Source organism: Lagopus leucura, unplaced genomic scaffold (assembly GCF_019238085.1).
Source record: "Lagopus leucura isolate 7727_CA_CO unplaced genomic scaffold, USGS_WTPT01 Super-Scaffold_100008, whole genome shotgun sequence".
Taxonomy (NCBI): domain Eukaryota; kingdom Metazoa; phylum Chordata; class Aves; order Galliformes; family Phasianidae; genus Lagopus; species Lagopus leucura.
Window position 1 is genome coordinate 10,085,847 of NW_024962265.1, and position 6,298 is coordinate 10,092,144.

At 35.1% G+C, this 6,298-nt stretch overlaps 1 long non-coding RNA gene across 1 annotated transcript; it reads left to right on the forward strand.

Annotated features, from left to right (window-relative positions):
* Positions 1 to 3,713: 3,713 nt before the first annotated feature.
* LOC122180826 lies at positions 3,714 to 6,233 on the forward strand. The gene is made up of 3 exons (XR_006179235.1): positions 3,714 to 3,837; positions 4,921 to 5,011; positions 6,194 to 6,233. It is a non-coding gene; the product is annotated as an uncharacterized LOC122180826 (long non-coding RNA).
* Positions 6,234 to 6,298: the final 65 nt, after the last annotated feature.

Here is a 6,298-nt window from a genome sequence, read left to right on the forward strand (position 1 = left end):
TCCTTTACCCTGAAGAATGAAGGAGGGACACAAATCAGTGTTTTCGTAGCAGTTCTTAAAAAAGGTATAGATGTTTACTTAAATTATGTTTTTATTTCAAGTGTGTGTATACTAATTCCTTTCTGTGATTTTACTGGAGATCAGTACATTTCCATGGAAGATTATTTATCTCTTTTTTTTTTCTTACTCAGATGATTTTTGGATGCCACTTCTGAAGTGTCCTTGTCAAATAATTCCTTCTCCTGCAGTTTTCAAATCACACAAATGCAAGAAGCTATTAGCATAAATGTTCTTCAGGCAGCTTTGTTTTGATTGATTATACTTCTGATTCTTCTAATCCTGATTTTCTGCTGATAATCTAGCTGAAAATGTAAGAAAATATTCTGGAGTTTCAGGTCTTTCAATAGCAACTAAGGAACTCGCTATGTTTAGAAACAGTCTGAAACACAGCAAGTGAAAGAAATCCAACTTAAAAACATTGCTTAAGAGAAAAATATTCTGCTGCTGATTTCTCAGTGTCACAGTTTCCCTGCAGAGAGAAGTCGGTAAGTGAACAAAACAAGGAAGATAGCACTTAATCACAAGGCAGACAGCACTGACCTTGCCTCAGTCATTAAGTGTGAGGGAGGATTTCTTAATTGTTTGGGGTTTTTTTAATGCATCATTTATTTCTAGCATCTTGTCATCCATCTAACAATTAGAAATCTGTCACATGCAATTGCTGGCCAAATTAGCAGTTACTTCAAGCTGTGTAAGAAAGCACAATTGCAGAGTTGCTGAGGGCTAGATGACAAAAGAAACTTATAAACAAAATAGCTGAAATCAAACATATTCAGTGTGAGCTATGCTTGAGTGTGGAAAAAAATCTAATAGTAACAAAGCTGCTTTCAAGAAGTACTTAATGAAAGAGTTGTATTCATAGATGTATTATCACAAGCCTATTCATATTACTGATTAGCTTATATCCATATCTGATAAATAGATAATGCATGTTTATATACTGCAAATCCTGGTGTTTTGCTGAGGGGCAAGAGAACAAACAGAATTTTGATACATTTGGCACATTTGTTTTCTCATGCCATGAGAGCTTCCAAGAGTATCTGCTTTTTTCATGAAGAGCAACAGTCATTGCTTTTTTCAAATTTTCCTATTGTGTTTATTTAAGGCAAGGCTTATCTGAACTGTTCAATAGCATTAAATATTATTACACTCCAATATTCCATATTGTGTAAACCACTTGTCTTAATTTCTCAAGTTAAACTTTCAACAACATATGAGTTGGACTGAAATGAGAGCTCTGAATGTTGACTGCAAATCCTACCTTTCCTTCCCTCCCACATCAGCACTTCCTTACCTCCCACTTTAAATGATGATTTTCCTGATATCTGTAATGAATAAACCACTGAAGTAAGGCCAAGCAGATATACAGGAACAAAAACTGAATTATTTTTCTTTCACTGTCATTGTGAACCTAAATACAGAAGGTGCTCCAACACAGTTTGGGCTTTGATTATCTGTAGGTGAGGCTCACTCTGAACACATATGAGTTAAGGAGATTGGAGGTGGAGGTGAGAACTGGCATTTTGCTGTTCTCCATATTTTATTTACTTTTTTGAAAAATAAAGAGCTCAATTACAAAATCTGTAATGGAAGAACTTATTCTATATTACGATGGTTGGTAAAGACAGATAATTCTTACTTCTGTGAGAGCTGTGAGCAGTTACTGAAATTTAATTTATTTGAGTGTCTAGATTGTGATTTCTGTGCTAAATTATAGAAAACAAAATCTAAGTAAACCTGTTTAAGTACAGATCAAAATCCAGAGAATAAATCCAGTTTGTCAAATATTCCTTTATGTACTTGTGTCCTCAAAGCACAGGAAAATATCTTAAGAATATCTTAAGAATTAAGATATTTTTATTGGGCCTTTAACCCACATCAGTATATGCAACATCTACTGCAGTACATGGTAGGGATTTCTTCAGTTCAGTCAGAATGTTAGCATATTTAGATAAATCCTCATTTAATTACATAAAAGATTGATTGTAAAACAAAGTCCTGAAATCCTTTTGACAATAGGAGGTCATCAGAGAAAGGATAAAATAAAAAAGTGTTCAAAACCTTTTGGAATTGAAATTGGGTATGGGAAAACATTATAACAAATTATTAATTAAAAAATTCTCCTTCTGAGCAAGACTATGTAAATGTTGCTGTACAGTATTCTACGTCGTTATATTTTAGCTTGTTTTATTCTATATAGGGTAGAATGTGTTAAAAATCAACGCAGAAAAGCCCTGAAGCATTTATCTTTTAAACTCAGTCTTAGAGATAAATCAAAACAGTAGAGCATTAATCTACTGTCTATTAACCCATTAATCTATTTGGTCTAATCAATAGACAAAATTATATAGGCAGTGGATTAAGATAATGTTTTTCTATTTTAAATGTGACATATGATGATTATAATAGTTCCACAAGAAACTGAAAGCACGCAGAAGAAACAAATCATAAGTTTGAGCTGATAATAGAACCAGAAGGCAGAATTTTCCTAAAGGTTTTTGCAGAAAACATTTGCAAAATTTTTTTTTCCTGTTGGAGACAGGTAATTTTCTGGCAATTGTACCAGCATCATTGGCAACACTGAGCTTGTTTCTAACAACAGTAGGTTCTGCTGGGCTGCAGTCCACAATGGTAAGTAGAAGGGAAGAAAGAAAGGGGCTACAATGCAGAGAGAGGCCCAGCTACAAGGCAGTGTGTAACAAATTCAGTTGGAAATTTCAGCACTTTAATATATTTCGGCATTGAAATAATACAGACACATAGTCATGGATATTCATAAAAATTTTGTCAAAAAGTGCAAGGATCCCTAAGCTTTTTAAGCAGGTACAGTAGTTTTGCAGCCAAAGTAAACAGCTGACATCTGAAAGGGAAGGACTGCACAAATAAAAGGAAAAAGGGATGCATGAAAAGGGAACTTACAGTAAGATGAAATTAGGAAAGTTTTGATAAGGTGGCAAAAATTGGTATCATCTCCTGTTAGCTACCATGTCTTCTGCCGAGTTGAACTACTGAACAGCTATTCCAAAATCCTGGCTTATTTTCTAAAGAACATTTTGACTCCACCTGTATAAAGGTTAAGGTTCATTTTCTTACCTGTTGTTTTGCAGTAATGAGTGAAATGTGTCATGCTGAGAAAGAATATGCGTTTGATATTCTTCTATTCAAAAGAAAAGTACTTTTGCCAAAGGCACAAGAGCAACTTAGCACCTGTGTTTAGTTTCATCACATTCATTTAGATCTCTATGCCAGCATGAAGAAGCTCAGTCCTACAGCCTGATGACATCAACGTATTAATTGTAATTCCATTTTATTTCAGAATATGAAGAATTTCCTTTGAGACTACTTATGTTTTTTCTCTGCTTCTTACCTAACATTTAAATAGCTTGAAAGGAACTTTATCCCAGTTGTGAAATGGTCTTAATTTTTTTAGGAAGTTGACTGTGTTTTTGAATGTCCAGTCTTCTAGATCCATATGCAAGTATGGGCCAAGTAGTCTGATATCAGTGTTGCACAGAACTCAGAAAATTTCCTTGCTAATTTGTAAGTGGGAGATGATGTGAACTTTCCTCTAGCATAACTGAAGGACGTGTGTAAGTACCAGGGAAGAGTTAATAAAATCCTCTCCTCTGTCAAAGGAAGCTGTGCCTCAGAGTTTTCGTTTAAGAAGTGAGCAAAAATGAACACAGGAAATCCTGTGTATGAAGCCACTTCAGTTTGAAAAAATCATTCAGCAAAATCATCCATCAAATACTCCACAAGAAGTCAAGGTGGCAAATCGTAAGTAGCAAAATCCTGTGTAAATGAAGAACTGCATAAAAGATAGACAACAGATGGCAAGACGTAATAAAGCTTTTCTAAAATAATTTTACAAAGCTTAGAGATTGCAGATTGTATTGGGGCTCATGGAGATCAGCATAGCTATAATGATGAGAAATAGTGAACCTATAAATTTAGTGTTAATAAAAACTTATTCAGGTAGTAATGGTGAAAAGCGCACGTGGAGAATCCTAGAAAAGTTTAATGATGCTAAATGACTATGCAAGAAGAAAATAGAGCTAAAATTGATAGAACATTAGCTGTTGCCAGTGAGAAATCAGAATGATGAGAGATTTTAGGTAGAATAGGCAGTTTCACTGATGTTTCCTGAGTAACAAACAGAATGTTGAGAAATATATTGAGCTCTTTATGCTCCAGAAGGGACTGCTGAGGTATGACAGAGTTCTGTAACTGGCCAGAGAAAAGTGTGATTCTTTCTTTCCGTACAGGAATGAAACTAATTAACCCTTGAAGATGAATAAATGAAACAAAACCATAGGCAAAAATGGATGTAAAACAAAGGGCATGTGCCTTTATATTGCTAAACTATAAAATTACTTGCTGCCATTAATTTGCTTGGATTCAGACAGTACCAGGAAAAAATATATATATTAAAAAGAATATATTCAGTTCTATCTAGTCCAAAAGTTCTTGGTCAGTAAGCAACAGCATGCTAGACGCTGGAGGAGTACTCAGGGAAACCTGCTATCTTCTTTGATTATTCTATAGGTATTTCCTGTTTTTCAGTGTTTGACATACAAGGCTAAGTGGCCTTTCAGTTTGATCTCATATTCTTGTTTTTATATCCTTGTGAAAACTAGGTATTTCCTGTAATACCAAGGAGAACAGCCACTGAATTTAAACCGAATATATACTTTCTATTTCTCAATTATGATCCTCTCCCTGTTATGATGAGTAAAATGTCACTGTTAAACAGAACAGAAGAGCACTTCTGAGAGAAAGTTGATAATGAGATTAACTTTATTAAACGTTTTTAGGAGTGTTTACACACTTTTCCCTGTAGTGACTTTGTGTTGTCTGCAGATAACCCTCTGTCATTTCAACTAATTTCACTGCAGTGTACTCTGAGGAGGAGCCTGAATAAAGAAAATTATGAGATACAAACATTTGGCAGGTAGGTTTTGTGGGCAGATAGTATGGTTGCTGGTAACAGTTTGGCACTCTGAAATTGGTGCGCTGTGTAGGTGTGCCCCTTTTCATTATGTAGCGGATTAGGTATCTCTTCTTCTAGAGACTGTGACAAGTGTATTCAAACTAGAGAATAAAAGGTGTCACAAAGAGTTTCTCCATGAACACTGTTGAAAGGTGAGCATGTTACTCACCTGAGTTTCACCTAAATCTCATTTGATTCTAGGGTTACAAAACATAGACACATTGGGATGCTTAATAGTCGAGTGAGGCATTTCGCTGTTACAGTTCTTTCAAAAGGACTTAGACAAACAATCAAGAGTCTCATGACCCTAAGGGGGTAGTTTTTGTGATGAATTTTAAGTTTGAATCAAATCACAGAATTACCAAGTTTGGAAAAGACCTCCAAAATCATCTAGTCCAATCATCCACCTAACCACTAATATTTCCCCACTACCCCATGTCCCTTAGTACAACAATAAGTGTTTATTGAACACCTCCAGGGACAACAAATCCAGGCACCTCCCTGGCAGCCCGTTCCAGCACTGACCACTCTTTTGGAAAATAAATTTTTCCTAAAGTCCAACCTGAATCTTCCCTGGCGCAACATGAGTCCAATCCCTCTACTCCTATTGTTAGGGAGAAGAGGCCAATCCCCACCTTTCTACAACACCTTTCAGGTAGTTGAAGTGAGCTTTAAGGTCTCCATGAGTTGCCTCTTCTCCAGGCAAAATAATCCCAATTCCCTCAGTTGCTCCTCATTAGATTTGTGCTCCAGACCCCTATTTGATTTTCTATTTAGGTTTTCTTAGGTTTTCTTAGAAGAGAAAATTCCTATAAAAATAAGTGAAGTAATCAGGAAGTATTCCATTAGTGTTTGAACTATCAATTAATATTTACAAATAACCACCATCAAATGTTTCAATTTGTTGCTTCCTTTTCAGCCATTCTTCACCCTTTTAAGGTCAAAAGAGCTTTTATTTGATGTAAAGTAAATCCTTTTCTTATATGACTGGTAACTTATTTTCCAAATCCTGGTGTTCATTTTCTTTCTAACTCATAGCCAGTAATACTGTCCATAATTTCCACACAAAATTTTCAGGTTTCTGACTACACAGGAATCTGTCTTTCTACAAAGTCATTCTTATTCTTTTAATCTGCACAATAGTTGACTTTCCTAAGAAAGAAAGAAAGGAAGGAAGAAAGGAAGAGAGAAAGGAAGAAAGAAAGAAAAGAAAAGAAAAGAAAAGAAAAGAAAAGAAAAGAAAAGAAA